Genomic DNA, 18,554 nt, shown 5'->3' with positions numbered 1-18,554 from the left:
ATTGTACCTATCACTGACGTTAAAACTGCTGCTACTGGTCCGAGCTTAGATACAGGTACTATAAAGACTGATCTAACAGAACCCAGCGGAGACTGCAGTCTACAGTCACTAGAGAAGAAGGTATGTGTATTGTGTCTTGAGTTGGTTGTCTGGTTTACAAAACCAATTTTTGCAAGTGCCCTGTCCAGTCATTTTGAGTTATTTGTGGGGAATTCCTCATGTGGGACTCCCCATGTATAAGCCAGAGAGGTAAGTGGCTACAAAGACCATCTCTAACACTGGAGGACCCGCCATGTTCATGCACCACCTGGACAGCCCATAGATTTTAGTAGGCACCATGTAATGCTACATTTATTCTGCTGTCACAGAAGAATTAAACTCTTGCGGTCAGGTTCCCTGCTAGATTGTAGCTTCTCTCTGAGGGTTTAAATCCGTTAGGGAGTTTATCAATGGTGTTATCCCAGTTTTTTGGTGTGCAAAAGTTGCAAGGTTTTGCACAAAAATTAGCAATTTTTGCCATTTTCAAGTTTTCTCGTCACTTTTAAAAATGGATAGAAAATTCGACATGGTTTACTGGGGGTGAGCCTTCTGTGGCCCAACTATTTTACCATAATTGACACCTTAACTAGCTGTAAATTATAGCACAAATCTATACACCGGCTTATAGCTTTTATCACAGATAATACCAAACAGATGTGCCAAATGTGGTGTATACTTCTGAACAACGGGCACATCTTACTGAGCTGCACATCAGATTAAGGCTACATGCACACGAACGTTGTTTGTTTCCGTGTCCGTTCTGTTTTTTGGGGTTTTTTTGCAGATAGGATGCGGACCCATTTATTTCAATGGGTCCGCAAAAAATGTGCTTTGTGCTATCCGCATCCGTATGTCTGTCCCATAGCCCCGCAAAAAAATAGAACATGTCCTAATCTTGTCCATTTTAGGCATTGTTACAATGGATCCGCAAAAAAAACAAACAGATGCCATCCTTTTTTTTTTGCAGACCGCAAAACCCATACGGCCGTGTGCATGTAGCCTAAGTGTTCAATTAGGATCTAGAGGAAAATACACAAAAAGTGCACATAGAGCCATACCACTTACAGTATAACAAGGGCGGACAGGTACGAGGTAGCAAACCTCGCCTTATCTAGTTATGCTAGAGGCACATCATCCCAGAAGGTTAGAAGTGCTATAGGTGGGAAGCTGCTGCCTCGTTGTCCAGCTGGAGAAGATGTCTGGAGTTCAAAGGCTGCAAGGAATTAGACCGCTATCAGCGCTGCAATCCCAATGGAGCCCAGGTACTTTGATTTCAGATTAAGGCTATGTTCACATGCCATTGAAAAATGGCAGTGCAACGGCTGTTTTTGTAATGGCCATTTCGGCCATCACACGGCCATTTTAGAACAAATTGAAGTCCATGGGGCTGTTTGGTTCGGGTTCGGTTCCAAGCGGTACCTTGGAACCGAACCAGAGTTCGGGAAATGTTTTTTTTACAGTAGTAATTAATTAATGAAGTTATTATGCAAAGTCTCGCAAGACTTCGCGAAGTAATAACTTCTGCTCATCTGAGCCAATACATTCTAATACTGTACAGAGCGCTCGCTCCGTACAGTATTCAAAGTATTATCCGAATCGATTTTGGATGTTTCATCCGAAGTCGATACGCTCATCCCTAATTATTACTGCTGGGGACCACTATGGGGGGCATTATTACTGCTGGGGTCCGCTATGGGGGGCATTATTACTGCTGGGGTCCACTATGGGGGGCATTATTACTGCTGGGGTCCACTATGGGGGGCATTATTACTGCTGGGGACCACTATGGGGGGCATTATTACTGCTGGGGACCACTATGGAGGACATTATTACAGCTGGGGACCACTATGGAGGACATTAATACTGCTGGTGACCATTATGAGGGACATTATTACTGCTGGGGGGGCTCTATGGGGGGCATTATTACTGCTGGGGTCCACTATGGGGGGCATTATTACTGCTGGGGTCCGCTATGGGGGGCATTATTACTGCTGGGGACCACTATGGGGGGCATTATTACTGCTGGGGACCACTATGGAGGACATTATTACAGCTGGGGACCACTATGGAGGACATTAATACTGCTGGTGACCATTATGAGGGACATTATTACTGCTGGGGGGGCTCTATGGGGGACATTATTACTGCTGGGGACTATTATGAGGGACATTATTACTGCTGGGGACCATTATGAGGGACATTATTACTGCTGGGGGGGCACTACGGGGGACATTATTACTGCTGGGGACCACTATGGGGGACATTATTACTGCTGGGGACCACTATGGGGGAAATTATTACTGCTGGGGACCACTATGGGGGGCATTATTACTGCTGGGGACCACTATGGAGGACATTATTACAGCTGGGGACCACTATGGAGGACATTAATACTGCTGGTGACCATTATGAGGGACATTATTACTGCTGGGGACCATTATGAGGGACATTATTACTGCTGGGGGGGCTCTATGGGGGACATTATTACTGCTGGGGACCATTATGAGGGACATTATTACTGCTGGGGACCATTATGAGGGACATTATTACTGCTGGGGGGGCACTACGGGGGACATTATTACTGCTGGGGACCACTATGGGGGACATTATTACTGCTGGGGACCACTATGGGGGACATTATTACTGCTGGGGACCACTATGGGGGACATTATTACTGCTGGGGACCACTATGGGGGACATTATTACTGCTGGGGACCACTATGGGGGACATTATTACTGCTGGGGACCACTATGGGGGACATTATTATTGTTGAGGGCCACTATGGGGGATGTTATGTATACTACAGGGGTTGGGATTTTATTAAACAAAAGAAATGAAATTCATCAGTTTTTCAAGCAAAATAGCCATTAAAAGCCGCCAGATGCCCAAAAATGGATGCAAAAATGGTAGAAAATGTTTTTGATGGCCATTTTTTCCCCTGTTGTGTGAAGGTAGCCTTAACCCATCTACTGTCAGTATAGTAAGGCAATTTGGTAAGGGGCTGTACCATTTCTGTCCACAGCCGACACAAGCGTCTGCTCGTTGGTCAGCCCTTCACTTCATTTTACGCTGTGCACTGATCAGGAGCGAGTGTTCTTGTGACCGCTCGTCCGCCCAGACATTGGTTACGTAAAAGAGCATTTACTAGTTAGCCATTTGTATTTAGGTGTTCCTGTATTAACTCAAACTCTTCCCTTTCAGTTTGACAAGGATTTCAAACTCAGTTTATCGCAGACAAGCGTCGGCTCTGTGATCTCCAGTGATCTTCGGCATGATATAAAACATGTAAGTCTACTGTCAAAGTGGAGATCCCATAGGCCTTTTTTTAAGCAAATACATTTTATTAGCAGACGTAAAGTGAATTAAAAGAATCTATCCACTGTCCTGCACCTAACGGAAATGTCTGAGCATGAACAGAGGCAGTGAATTGCCCGAGACAGTACTGCTAAGGTCACTGCATAGACTACGTCATCATTTTCAGACAGAATTCTCAACTTTAGAAAAATAAGTGTATTTTTATTATAAACCGGGAAGCCGCTGTACACAGTGTGCATTTATACATGTATATTAACCCTGTTAGTGACTGTCAGGCTAGGCTGCTGGGGTTTTACGGCAGCCTAGTCTAAGCGACCCATGCAGCAGAGAGCAGGAGCCTGGCTCTCACATGACACCCGGGCCCCTGCTCTAACAGCCCAGATAAACAGAAGCTCCCACCCAAGCTGTTTAACCCCTTAGATGCTGCAGTCAATAGAAACTGTGGCATCTAAATAGTGTAGACAGGGGCCTCACTCTCTCATCATTACCGCCATGATTGAGATTGTGGCGTGCCGTTGTCTCAGTTGAAGATTTTGTGTATTTATTTTGTGTTCATTTCACACAATTTTGCATGTTTGTGAAAGCACAACGTTATGTATTTAACAGGTTGTTTGTAAGCACGCTGAGGGACTCCAGGTTTCACATCTGCTAACTGCTTTTAAGGTTAGATTTTGTGGTTTTCATTTTTTTATTTATTTATATGTACAGCGTTGGGGAGACACTATGGTAATTATCAGAAACAAGGGTCATTTTGGCCTAGGTTTATAGACGAAAAACATTTTTGGAAATTGGAATTCCAGTTTCCGGACAGATGTTTCATCATCCCAGCTGTAATCTAGGCAGACGACGAGGCCACTGTAAACGATAGCCTGTATGCTTTCACCGTTCAATACCTTTTCAAAGTGACTGTTGGGAGGCTAAAGTTTCCTGAAAATTGTTGACCTTGACCTTTTGTTTCTGCAGTGAAATCATAATTCCATTGGTATACTTGCTGGCATAATGTACGTGGCTGATATTCTTGGAGAGCTGCCTAGGTTATGACTTCTGTCTGTCCTTAGCAATACACAGGAAAGGACCTGCCGTTTCGAGAGATGGGGTTTATGTCTGTACTGGACCTTGTAGGATCCTTGGGTGACATGCTTTATTTGGAAGGCTCAAAAGATGGTCAAGATTGGCGACTTTTTGACATTGAATCGAAAAGCAAGAAAAATGTAGATGGTGAGAAATTTGGTAAGCTTGATTTACACTTCATTGATTTAGAATTAAAGAGGAACTTTCATCTGTTTTACTTATAGGAGCTAAATACCTGTACTTGTGATGCTGCCACACCTGTTTTTATTTTTTTTCTTATAAACATCCCCACTGCGCCCTCCTGAATTTTCCGCGCTCAGCATGCTAATACTGAACATCGGAACAGGGAGGAGGAGACGCTAGGGTTTCTCAATAGGCGTCTCCTTCTCCCTGGCTGTGTGATCTGCTTATTGCCAAGACATCACTTTAACAAGTAGATAAGTAGATAGTGATGATCTCTTTAATCACTTAGTCACGAGCCTGTTTTGGGCCTCGAGGCCAAGAGATTTTTGAAATATTTTTCATCGTCGCCTTTCAAGAGCTATAATTTTTTATTTTTCCATCTATGTAGCTGGATGAGGGCTTGTCTTTTGCGGGACAGGTTGTAGTTTTTATTGGCACCATTTCTCTCCCATATTCATTGGGGGACACAGGAACCGTGGTATAGCTATGTCCTCTAGGAGGCGTTGACACTAGTAAAAGCTGTTAGCTCCTCCCCTGGCAGCTATACCCCCTCCAGCCTGGAGAGAGAGCTTCAGTTTTTTCTAGCCTCAATAGGAGGCAAGACCTCCCTGCTTTGCAGGGTAGCTCATGAAGATTTTTTATTTTAGTTTATTTTTTTTCCTTCTCTTTCAGATGGGAAACAGTGGTCGCCTCGCCTCCCTGTTCTCCCGGGTCCACCACGCTGCCTCCTCCCCCACAAGAAGACAAGAGGATCAGGGCAGCCTCGGGCAGATAAGTAGATGCCTGCTCCAGGCCGTCGCTCAATCCTGGCCGCCCGCCGCTCACCCGCTCTGGCTGCACTATCTACCTCCCTCCCATGGAAGGGCACTGTAGCATATCTGTCTACTCTGTAGGTGGTCACACCATGTCTGAGAACCACCAGTGGCAGAAGACCAGGCACAGTGTCTTTGTTATTCAGCGGCAGCATCCTGTGCTTCTCAGCAGCGCTGGGACACAGACATGGGCCGCATCGGGTTGGGAGTGGGCGGAGCCTAGCAGCTCAGACGGGAGCGCTTACAAGCGCAACTCCATGACTAGGGCCGGTGGCGATTCTGCTCCACAGACGAACGGGCGGCAGCCTGCTCTAGGGCGCTGCCCTGGCACAGGGGGACACAGCGAGGGGGCAATTTCGGCAATGCGGGGGTTAATGGACCCGCGCATTGCAGCGGCTCTCTGGGGGGATTCAGGACCTGAGGGGGCGGGGCCTTCTCTTCCCGCCTCAGCGCTCAGCCAGTTCTCTCCGGACTTCTCGGACAGCGTCTCCTGGTCCTGGTAAGAGCTGTTGCTCCTCTCCTCAGGTCACTGTATCCCTCCAGCCTCCGATATCTCCTGGTCACACCATGTCTGATCCTTCTGGGGTTCTTCCGCGGCCAATAGCTACCCATTATGCCTGCGCTATATGTCAGGCAAAATTCCCTTGCGGGCAACAGGATTCTGCTTACCGCTGCTCCCCCTCTGGCATTTGGGCTCGATTGGGCCAGAACGCTCTCTCAGGCAGTGGAAAACCTTGCTCAAATCTCCCAATCCACCCTATCTATAGTGGATCGCTTGGTTGAGAATCCGCCACCGGCGCAGGCTGCACCTCCCTCAGATGCAGCCTCTTGCTCGGTCGACCACCTCCCCAGCTCACTTCCCCCTGGTGATTCCGTCAGCGCACGGCATTCACAAAAGCGTTCCAGAGCAGACCATGTTTCTTCCTCTGACGCATCTCCCTCTCCACCACGTGTACGGTCTCACTCAGGTTTTTCTTGTAAGTTGGCCTCCACTGTGGATAGCCTCATTGCTGCCATCCGCGACACCTACCGGGTACAGGACGATTCACCACCCACCCCCACTGACCAACAGGGGGTATCCTTCTTCCGTCCAAAACAGACATCAAAAGGTGTTTCCTCGCCATAATGATTTTTCGGCGGTGGTCACCCAGACGTGTTTTTCCGCCCCCAAAAAACTGGACGTTCTATATCCCTTTCCAGCGGACTGTGTTACAGCGTGGACATCCTAAGGTGGCTCCACCAGTGGCACGGCTCTCCAAAAATACGGCTATTCCCATAGCCGATGGATCCTCCCTTCAGTCAGCTGAAGATCGTCGGATGGAATCCTTGACGAAGTCCCTCTTTGCCGCTACAGGGTCAGCACTTAGGCCCGTGTTCGCCTCCGCGTGGGTGGCGAAGGCGATCTCTGAAAGGGGTAACCAGCTGGACCAAGGTCCCTGCTCAGGATCTACGATCCTTGGCGCAGCTGATCATCCAGACGGGGAAGCTCCTCTGCGAGGTGTCTCTGGACGCTGGCGCCCTCATCGCGTGCTCTTCGGTGCTTGCAGTCACTTTACGCAGCGAGCTTTGGCTGAAGGTGTGGGCAGCGGACGCGACTTCCAAGCGTTCTTTAGTCGGACTTCCCTTTGCCGGCGCCCGTCTTTTTGGTTCTCGGCTGGATGAAATTATTTCTGAGGCCACGGGGGGCAAGAGCACCCATCTTCCACAGCCTAGAGTCAGGAGGGCCTCTCACGTTAGGGGTTCCTCACGTGGCAGGCCCTTTCGTTGATTCACTGCCCCGCGACTGGTTCTTCCGCCGGGGGAGGCGGGCTTACTTCTCAGGATCGACGTAAGAAACCGTCCTTTCGGGCGCAGCCCTCTTGGCGTCCCAGACCTCAGGCCGCTCGACCTCCTGCATCTAAGCAGTCCTCAGCCTGAAGGTGCGCTCCCGCCCAACAGGGTGGGGGGCCGCCTCCTCCTCTTCCAGGACGTCTGGCGGGCCCATGTCTCCGACGCTTGGGCACTCGAGATTGTATCATCGGGATACGTACCTTCGTTCCGTAATTGCTTCTCTGGAGCAGGGGAAATTCCTTTCGGCCATAGATATCCAGGACGCATACCTCCACGTTCCCATCGCGCGGAGTCACCAGCGCTTCCTGAGGTTTGCGATAGGAGACTATCATTACCAGTTTGTTGCCCTCCCGTTCTGTCTGGCAACCGCACCTCGGGTCTTCACGAAGATCCTGGCTCCTCTTCTTGCCCTGCTCCGTTCCAGAGGCATCTTCCTTATGACTTATCTGAACGACATCCTCATCAGGGCCCCCTCCTTTTCTCAGGCATCGAAAAGCGTACAGATCATGCTGGAAGCCCTGGCACGTTTCGGGTGGTTGGTCAACCTGCAGAAGTCATCTCTGACACCCTCCAGACAATTGGTCTTTCTGGGTATGCTTCTAGACACGGACGCGGCACGGATTCGCCTTCCTCCGGACAAGCGACTGGCCTTACACCGTTCCGTGAGGGTTCTTCTCGACTGCAGACTTCCGTCCATTCGACTCTGCATGAGGAGGTTAGGGAATATGGTCGCCTGTTTCTAGGCGATTCCCTTTGCCCAGTTCCACTCTCGCACGTTCCAGAGAGCGATCCTGTCCTCCTGGGACAAATCTTCCGCGAGCCTGGACTATCTCATCCGCCTCTCTCCTCAGGTGAGGTCGCCCCTTCGTTGGTGGCTGTCGGTTCCAGTTCTGGGAAGGTCCTTCCTTCCGATCTCCTGGACGGTTGTCACCACCGATGCCAGTCTACTGGGTTGGGGAGGGGTGTTCCCTCCCAGGACAGTCCAAGGCACATGGTCTCGGTCGGAGTCCAAGCTCCCGATCAATGTCCTGGAGCTTAGGGCGATTCTTCTGTCCCTCCGGCACTGGACCCACCTCCTGAGGGGTCGCACCGTCAGAGTCCAGTCGGACAACGCCACGGCGGTGGCATACATCAACCACCAGGGGGGAACACGCAGCCTCGCGGTGATGCAGCAATCTGCCGGGATCTTACGGTGGGCGGAGGTCCATGTACCGGCAATTTCAGCGATCTACATCACGGGTGTGGAGAACTGGACTGCGGACTTCCTCAGCAGGACCACAATAGATCTGGGCGAGTGATCCCTCCATCCAGAGGTATTCGAGGCGATCTGTCTCCGTTGGGGTCGCCCCGACGTGGACTTGATGGCCTCAAGGCTCAATCGGAAGCTTCCTACCTTCCTCTCCCGTGCAAGGGATCCAGAAGCTTGCGGCGTGGACGCCCTGATCTCCTCTTGACAGTGGTTCTCCCTTCTTTATGTGTTTTCTTCCCCCTTCCCCCTCCTGCCCAGGGTTCTACGGAAAATCAGAATGGAGGGCATTCCGACGATACTCGTCGCCCCAGATTGGCCCCGTCGCGTGTGGTACGCCGACCTCGTTCTCCTCCTGGGAGACATTCCTTCATCACTGCCATTCAGAGACGACCTGCTTTCGCAAGGACCGGTATCCATCAGCATTTAAGGTCTCTTTGTTTGACGGCGTGGCCATTGAAACCCCCATTCTAAAGCGAAGAGGTTTTTTTCGGTGGATGTTATTCGCACTATGATTCAGGCTAGGAAGCCTGCTTCGTCCAGGATCTATTACAGGACCTGGAGGTCCTTCCTGGGTTTCTGTGAGAGCCGAAACATTCCTCCTCTTCGTTTTTCTCTCCCCACGGTCCTGTCCTTTCTTCAATCAGGGTTGGACCTTGGTTTGGCCCTTAGCTCTTTGAAGGGTCAGGTCTCTGCGCTTTCCATTTTTTTCCAGCGCCCTCTGGCCCCCCTCGAGCCTGTAAGGACTTTTCTTCAGGGAGTGGCACATACGGTTCCTCCGTACCGTCCTCCTTTACCGCCTTGGGATCTGAATTTAGTCCGGGAGATTTCTCTCCGACTCCTGTCCTGGAAGGTGGTTTTCCTTGTAGCTATCACTTCCATCAGACGGGTGTCTGAGTTGGCGGCGCTTTCTTGTAGAGAACCCTTGCTGGTTCTTCATAAGGATAAAGCGGTTCTCCGGCCTGTTCCTTCCTTTCTTCCAAAGGTGGTCACGACTTCCATATCAACGAGAAAATAGTCCTTCCCTCACTGTGTCAATCTCCTTCCCACCCTAAGGAAAAAGAGTTGCACCATTTGGATGTTGTCAGAGCTCTGAAGATCTATTTAGCAGCCTCTGCTCCCTTCCGCCGTACGGACTCTCTTTTTGTCATTCCGGAGGGTCCTCGCAAGGGATTGGCGGCCTCCAAGGTGGCAATCGCATGTTGGATTCGGGCTGCAATTGCGGAGGCATACCGCGCCCGGGACAGGGTTCCGCCCTTAGGTGTCACGGCTCACTCCACCAGAGCGGTGGGCGCATCTTAGTCTTGGAGGAATCAAGCTTCGGCTGCACAGTTGTGTAAGGCGGCTACTTGGTCCTCCTTACATACATTCACTAAATTTTACCAGGTGCATACATATGCATCGGTGGACGCTGTCCTTAGATGCCTGCAAGGACGCTTGCTTCCATGGGTCTGTGGTTTTTCTCTCCCTGTGGACTTCTTTTGGACGCCAGGGGAGGAGCTAACAGCTTTTACTAGTGTCCCCTAATGAAGAGCGAGAAAGAGATTTTACTGGTAAGTGATACAAAAAATCCTTTTTTGGTGTACACATAACTTGACTCTTATTAACAGTTTATGAGAGGGAGATGGGGGAAAAAACAGCAATACTGCTACTCAGTTTTTAGGCTACTTTCACACTGGCGTTTTGGCTTTCCGTTTGTGAGATGCGTTCAGGGCTCTCACAAGCAGTCCAAAACGGATCAGTTTTGCCCTAATGCATTCTGGATGGAAAAGGATCCGCTCAGAACGCATCAGTTTGCCTCCGTTCCATCTCCATTCCGCTTTGGAGGCGGACACCAAAACGCTGCTTGCAGTGTTTTGGTGTCCGTCTGACGAAACTGAGCCAAACGGATCCGTTCTGACACACAATGTAAGTCAATGGGGACGGATCCGTTTTCTATGACACAATCTGGCACAGTTGAAAACTGATCCGTCCTCCATTGACTTTCGATGGTGTTCAAGACGGATCCGTCTTGGCTATGTTACAGATAATACAACCAGATCCGTTCTGAACGGATGCAGACGGTTGTATTATCTGAACGGATCCGTCTGTGCAGATCCATGACGAATCCGCACCAAACGCGAGTGTAAAAGTAGCCTTACATGATAAAAAAAAAATTTACACAAAAAACGCCGCATCCCAAGACCCATAATTTATTTAAATTTTTCTTTGTACAGAGCTGTGTGAGGGCTTGAGTTTTGCAAGACTTGTGGTTTTTATTGGTTTCATTTTTTTTAATTGCTTTTTATTCCATTTTGTTGTGATGAATAAGCAAAAAGCAGCAATTTTGGCATTTCTTTTTTTTTTTTTTTGGATAAATTATGTCATAATTGTGTGGGTTGTTACGGAGGTGGCAATAGCAAATATTTGGATTTTTCATTTTTTTGTGCAATGTATTTTAATGTCCGTGCTATACTGACACCAGCAGGCGGTGCCAGAGAGGCGCAGCCTGCTGGGAAACATTGGAGGTAGGCCTGGAGCCTATACTAGGCGCTGGCCTGCCTGCAGTGGCATCGGCGCCTGCAATCTCATTTGCGGGGCACCAATTGGAGACCTCTCCCTCTGTAATTGCTTACATGTGGCAGACGCCATTGCCCATGGCATGTAAGGGGTTAAAAGGCCTGGATCGGCGCTCCTGCTGGTCCGGTACGTTAGAGCAGTTGCCAGAGCCAAGCCCCAGCTCTCTGCTGCACAGGAGACCTGTTCAGCACTTAGGCTGAGCTATTGCCTTTTTCCAGCGACCCATTCTAAGACCCATTAGTTACCGCTGTAAAAAGGTGTATTGGTGAACACTAAAGGGTTAACTGTTGCGATGCAATTCTATTTCAGATATAAATCTCCTACCTGTTGTGGTACATAGCGTTTTCTTAATATTTGAGGTTATGGAAATGGAGGAAATGAGACCTCCACTGATCCCTAGATCTAGGGCACCACTGCGGCAAGGAAAGGTTTGAGTGAAGTGATGGTTGAGAATATATTCCCCCGCTCTATTTAATGTCTACAGCAGCTGAGCTTCCGCGCCTTTCCAACTACTCCTTGGCATTGCATAGGGGGAGTATAGGGTCTACCATTCCAGTGGTCAGCGGGGGTCCCAAAAAGTCGGACCCACACCGATGTGACATAATTTATACAGTGGATAGGCAATGACTGTTTTTGGATAGAATACCCCTTTAATTTGTCAAGCCAGTAGTTGAATGAGTGCTTGCTCACTCCTCATGATGAGGCGTACAGAGTGAATTTTTTAGGCTTGTAGCTATGGATATAATTCATAGACTTACTTTTATGCTCTTCTTCTTTTAGATGAGAAAGAACTTTCTGCTGATTACATTTCCAGATGGAATGTCTTTACCCAGAAATCTGAAAGGATGAAACCACCAGCGATACTTTCTCTAGCAGATGGGAAGAACTTGGTATTATTCTGTTTCTGTATAACATTTTCATGTTTGAGAGGAGAGTTTCCAGATATTTATTCCTTTTTGTAGAACACTATGAATGTTCGCCTTTTCATTATTTTTTTTACATTTTTATTATTTTTTTACTCCCCAAGACTCAGCAGGCCGGGGGCCCTTTAGAAGGCTCCTGTCTGCCATGCTAACTACTCGACAACCCGCAATTGTGTTCCCAGGGTGCGGATCAGAGGACAGAATGAGCTCTCTCCCTAGGTCAACCACTTACATGTTGCGGCATCTGAAGAGCAGTAAGAGCTGGGTGCCAGCTTTATACAACAGGCATCACCCTCTCCATTGTCATGACGTGCTATCTGTGTTGTCTGACAGCGCTGTGATGTAATCACTGAGCAGGAAGGGGTTTGGTGTCCTGTCACCCCAGCACTGCTTAGCAGTGTACACATTTTTGCCAGTGTTTACATGATTCACACAAAGATCACTGGAGACTGCTGCAGCAGATGGCATTAGATGCCGAAAAGGAGTAGCGAAAACTGTTGAGTAGTGTATAGAATTACCTTTTTTTTATACAAAGGCCAAAACATTTACCCTGTACCTTTTTTTTTTTTTTTTTTTTTTTTTTTTTTGAATCAAATCATTTTTATTGATTTTTAAGGATAGGCATTTTCTGTAACCACATTTACATTTTGCCATGATAGATAACAGAATAAAATACAATAACACATTGCAACATCAGACAAAATGCCCATTTCAGCAGTAAGCAATACACAATCTTAAGTAATTGAAATAGTATACAAGATACCTCATCCCAATTAGATAAGATCCCAAACCTTTTTATAGTGACAAAAAGCATATCAGATTAACGCCCATTTCTCCCCCCCCCCTCCCCCCCAATGAAAAGGAGTAAGAAAACTTCTGTCCTAAACTATAGCATAATATGAGTATGAGACATCCAATCATTTCACAACTTCTCAAACGTCTGAGGACACCCTCTCTTAACAAACACACTTTTTTCCATGATCAACATGTCATTCACCCTCCTTTCAAACTTTTCAGTCGTTGGTGGACTCCCCTGGATCCACCTCTGCGCCACCAGTTTCCTGGCCACATATAACAGTCTTCCCACCGCCACCTTAACCAACTTGCTTCCTCTTATTTCCGACACATACCCCAACACACACATCTTAGGATCCTTTTGCAATCTCAGCTCCAATTTACGATTAATCATGTTCAACACCTCATCCCAATATCTTCCTATCACAGAGCACGACCATAACATATGTATCAGATCTGCTCCTTCCTCCATGCACTTCGGACACTTATCATCATTTACCCTGTACCTTTTTAAAGGGATTGTGCAATGCTTAGATATTAATGAACTTACTGGTCATCCATATCGAATCGGCGAGGGTCCGACACACGATCAGCTGTTTGAAGTGGCCGGGGCACTTGCAAGAGCACTGCGTCCTCTCCATTGTTACCTGCTCGGCGTCCTGATCACAGTGTAATTGCACTGTGCCACCGCTACAATCTAGACGGCGAGCAGGTTAACGTTGAAGAGGATGCTGTTATCGCATGTGTGCCTCGGCGTCTTCAAACAGTTAATCGGCGGGGGTCCCGGATGTCTGAGCCCCACCAATCTGATATTGATGACCAGTGGATAAGTTATCTATATCAAAGCACTGCACAACCCCCTTTTATCCCCTTTTGTGTCTGTTTTTGGAAGAAGGCAGCCATGTTTTTCCAATCCCAGATAACCTCTTGAACTATATTACAGCCATAATAAATAACTCTTTAATGTAATATTATATACTGCTATCCATTTAAATATAACTTTTCATGTTGTATACAGTGGTATGCAAAAGTTTGGGCACCCCTGGTCAAAATTACTGTTACTATGAGCAGTTAAGCAGGTTGAAGATGAATTGGCATAACGTTAAAGACGACACATTCCCTTTGTATTTTAAGAATAAACAATTTTTATTTTCATCTTTTTACATTTTCAAAATAACAAAAAAGGAAAAAGGCCCGAAGCAAAAGTTTGGGGTGCCCTGCATGTTTAGTACCTAGTAGCACCCCCTTTGGCAAGTATCACAGCTTGTAAACGCTTTTTGTAGTGAGCCAGGACTCTTTCAATGCTTGTTTAACCACTACAGGACCGCCGTACGCAGGATTGTGTCTTTGCGGTGGCCCTGTTATTCCGAGTGGATGCGCCGGCACGTCATCTCGTGATATGCGAGATTTCCTGTGAACGCGCGCACACAGGCGCGCGCGTTCACAGGAACTGCAGGTAATCGAGTGGATCTGCAGCCTGCCAGCGGCGATCATTCGCTGGCAGGCTGTAGATCTGATTTTTTTAACCCCTTAAAGGTATATTAGACGCTGTTTTGATAACAGCGTCTAATATACCTGCTACCTGGTCCTCTGGTGGTCCCTTTTGCTTGGATCGACCACCAGAGGACACAGGCAGCTCTGTAAAGTAGCACCAAACACCACTACACTACACCCCCCCCCCCTGTCACTTATTAACCCCTGATCACCCCCCTGTCATTGATCACCCCCCTGTAAGGCTCCATTCAGACGTCCGTATGTGTTTTGCGGCTCCGCAAAACACATACGGACGTCTGAATGGAGCCTGACGGGGGTGATCACCCCATATTAGACTCCCTGATCACCCCCCTGTCATTGATCACCCCCCTGTAAGGCTCCATTCAGATGTCCGTATGTGTTTTGCGGATCCATGAAAGATTCAACTTTTTGTCACAAGTTAGCGGAAAGGGAGACTTTATGAGAAAAAAAATAATAAATCAATTTCCGCTAACTTGTGCCAAAAAAAAAACCTTCTATGAACTCGCCATGCCCCTCACGGAATACCTTGGGGTGTCTTCTTTCCAAAATGGGGTCACGTGGGGTATTTATACTGCACTGGCATTTTAGGGGCCCTAAAGCGTGAGAAGAAGTCTGGAATCCAAATGTCTAAAAATGCCCTCCTAAAAGGAATTTGGGTCCCTTTGCGCACCTAGGCTGCAAAAAAGTGTCACACGTGGTATCGCCGTACTCAGGAGAAGTTCGGCAATGTGTTTTGGGGTGTCATTTTACATATACCCATGCTGGGTGAGATAAATATATCGGTCAAATGCCAACTTTGTATAAAAAAATGGGAAAAGTTGTCTTTTAGAGAGATATTTCTCTCACCCTGCAAAGACATGTAGAACAATAAATTTAGAGAAAAATTTATATAGAACTGTATTTTTTTTTTTTTTTAAATTACAACTGAAAGTGAAAAATTTCATTTTTTTGCAAAAATTTCGGTAAATTTTGATTAATAACAAAAAAAAGTTAAAATGTCAGCAGCAATGAAATACCACCAAATGAAATCTCTATTAGTGAGAAGAAAAGGAGGTAAAATTAATTTGGGTGGTAAGTTGCATGACCGAGCAATAAACCGTGAATGTAGTGTAGTGCAGAATTGTAAAAAGTGGTCTGGTCATTAAGGGTGTTTAAGCTAGGGGGGCTGAAGTGGTTAATGGATTTTCATCCATTCTTCCTTGCAAAAGTCTTCAAGTTCTGTGAGATTCCTTGCATGAACTGCTGTTTTGAAGTCTATCCACAGATTTTGTGAGGGCAAAGGGAATGTATGAAAATCCCTCAAACAAGAATGAAAAGACTCTTGGCTAATGACACTGCCAAAGTGGGTGCTACTAGGTACTAACCATGCAGAGTGCCCAAACATTTGCTTCAGGCTCTTTACCTTTATTGTTATTTTGAAAATGTAAAAGATGAAAATAAAAATTTGTTTTCTCGCCCAATTTCCTTGGGGGACACAGAAGACCTTGGGTATAGCTCATCTCCCTAGGAGGCGTGACACTAAGTGAAAGCTGTTAAGCCCCTCCTCCATCAGCTATACCCTCAGCCTGGAGAGAGAGACTGCCAGTTTTTGCTTAGTGTCCAAGGAGGCAAGACACTCCCTGCTCTGCAGGGCTGTTTTCTCCTTGTTTAAATTTTGATTTTTACTTTTTTCTTTTCTTTTTGTTCCAGATCATCAGGGACAACAGAGACGCACTAGACCTCTCTGTTTCTCCCGGGGTTGAGCTGCGCCAGTGCCGGTCACCCGCACTGCTGCCTCCTCCACAGAAGGCAAGGTGGATCAGGGCAGCCCAGCTCCCCTTCATCCCGCCAGCGCAAGGGTCGCCCGCACGCCAAGTCCCTCTTCCAGCGTCCTGCCACTACGGTGCCAGTAGCTGAAGGGGCGACCCTGCTGGAATGGACCGAGGGTGAAGACTGCTATGGTGAGAGATTGGCTTCTCCATCCCTACGTCCCCCCTTCCCACCCTGGTCTCCTGCGTGCCTGACCCCCATACTGGGCCTCTGGACCCTTCTGTCACTGCTGGACCTAGGCTGGCCCCTGGGGTGCCGCAGGGTGACAATCTACTCCCTGGTCCCTCCCTTCCTGGCCTTCATAGTACATTGCAGCTCCCACACTAGCTGCAGAATGCTGCGAATAGGTTCAGCCACATCGCCTCCCTTCACCTATCGGCGTCCCTCCTGGGAACGCTGCACTAGCATCCGCACGGGCACCCGGTCTCCGGGTCCCCTCCACCCCCTTACCGATGCGCTGCTCTGGGCCGGGGGCCCGTTCCTGACGGCAGTGGCTTAAATTTTGCAGGCTTCCCGGCCTGCTGGGCCGCACCTCCGGCGCTCCTTCCCGGCCCCCGACTGTTCTGGCCTGCGGGGTGGACTCCCGCGGCCGGCATTTGCCTTGAGCACGATGCTCCAACGATTCCGGCCGGCCGTTGGCGAATTCCGGTCGGCCGGGGGCCGCAAATTTTGGCCCAGGCTTCGGGCCTACTAGGCCGCATTCCGGCGCTCCACCCAGGCCCCTGACTCTCCGGTCCGCGGGGTGGGCTCCCGCGGCTGGTATGTACAAGCAGTCCACTACGGTAGGAGGGGCTTAACATTTCCTGTGCAGCCCCGGTCAGCCGGATGCCGCAAAAAATTTAGGCCCCGGCTTCACGGCCTACTAGGCCGCAAAGTTCCGGCCTCTGTTGGAGGGGGCGGGAACTTCTCCAGGCGCGAATTCTTCCCGCCTGAAGGTTTCCCCGCCCCCAGGGGATCGCGGCGCCGCCTCCTCCCCCCTCCCCAGGTCGGATCCCTGTTAACCCTTTGGGTACCGGCGGCTCCCGATGGGCCTGTATGGCCGTCCCCCCCTGTTTTTCCCTGCTTCTCTTAAGATGCTGTGCACCTGTATGGTGGCCCCCCTTTCTGCCTCAGAGAGGCTGTGTTATTTAAAAATAAATAAAATAGATAACTAAGGATTTCTTGTGAGCTGCGCAGGACGCTGCAGCCTTATCTTAGTAGTGCTGCCTGTATGCATGCTCCTTCCATAGGCGGCATGGTGTCGCACTCCCCGGCTGGTGCATGTTTCCCTTCTAAGTGGTTCTTGCCCTCTCCGGGATACAGCGCTGGCCAAGTGCATGCGGCCCCTTTTTTTCTGTAGGCAGAATTCGTCACCCTCCAGCTATGGTGCCTGCCATGTGCATGACAACCCCTTCCTAGGCGGGATACTGCACTCTCTGGCTGCGGGTTTGCCTGGTGCATGACCCCCTTCTTAGGCGGAATACTGCACTCTCACCGGATACGATGCTGGCCATGTGCACGAGAACGCTGCACTCTCACTGGATTCGCTGCTGGTCATGTGCACAACCCCCTTCCATAGGCGGAACGCTGCACTCACTGGATTCGCTGCCGGTTATGTGCACAACCCCCTTCCATAGGCGGAATGCTGCACTCACTGGATTCGCTGCCGGTCTTGTGCATGTCCTCCTTCCATAGGTGGAATCTGCACTCTCACCAGATACGGTGCTGGTCTGGTGCACGACCCCCTCTTATAGGGGAACGCTGCACTTTCACTGGATTCGCTGCCGGCCATGTGCGTGATCCCCTTCCATAGGCGGAACGCTGCACTCACTGGATTTGACACCGGCCATGTGCATGACCCCCTTCTATAGGCGGAATACTGCACTCACACTGGATTCGTTGCCGGCCATAAGGCATGACTCCTTTCCGTAGGCAAAATTCTGCACTCTCACTGGATTTGCTGCCGGCCATGTGCATGACCCCCTTCCATAGGCGGTATGCTGCATTCTCATTGGATTCGCTGCCGGCCTTGGGCATGCCTTCTTCCCTCAGGCGCCATGCATACACTCTCACTGACTGGGGTCGTTCTCTCGCCGGTAAGTTGCTGGCCATGTGCATGACCCCCTTCCATGGTGGGGTGCTTGCAACTCACTGAATCCGCTGCCGGCCATATACATGTTCCCCCCCCCCGTAGACGGTGTACTGCACTCTCACTGGATTCGCTGCCGGCTATGGGCATGTCTCCTTTCCTCAGGCAACATACACACAATCTCACTGACTGTGTTTGTTCTCTCGCCAGTACGCTGCTGGCCAGGTGCATGACCCCGATCCATGGCGGGGTGCTCGCATTCTCCCTGGTTGCAATACTGGCCATGGGCATGACTCCCCCTTCTGGGCAGCATACTGCACTCTCACCAGATGCGTGACCACCCCTCATTCCATGGGCGGAATTTTGTACGCTCACAGGACTCACGACT

At 49.2% G+C, this 18,554-nt stretch overlaps 1 long non-coding RNA gene across 1 annotated transcript; it reads left to right on the top strand.

The window, feature by feature from the left end:
• The first annotated feature begins 7,617 nt into the window (after positions 1 to 7,617).
• Positions 7,618 to 17,150, top strand: LOC120979347. Its single transcript, XR_005774273.1, has 3 exons — positions 7,618 to 7,628; positions 14,320 to 14,324; positions 16,607 to 17,150. It is a non-coding gene; the product is annotated as an uncharacterized LOC120979347 (long non-coding RNA).
• The last annotated feature ends 1,404 nt before the right edge of the window (positions 17,151 to 18,554 follow it).

The sequence above is a fragment of the Bufo bufo genome, chromosome 9 (genome assembly GCF_905171765.1).
Source record: "Bufo bufo chromosome 9, aBufBuf1.1, whole genome shotgun sequence".
NCBI classification, from domain to species: Eukaryota; Metazoa; Chordata; class Amphibia; order Anura; family Bufonidae; genus Bufo; species Bufo bufo.
The sequence above is the reverse complement of the archived record's forward strand: the minus strand, read 5'-3'. Positions and strand labels throughout refer to the sequence as shown.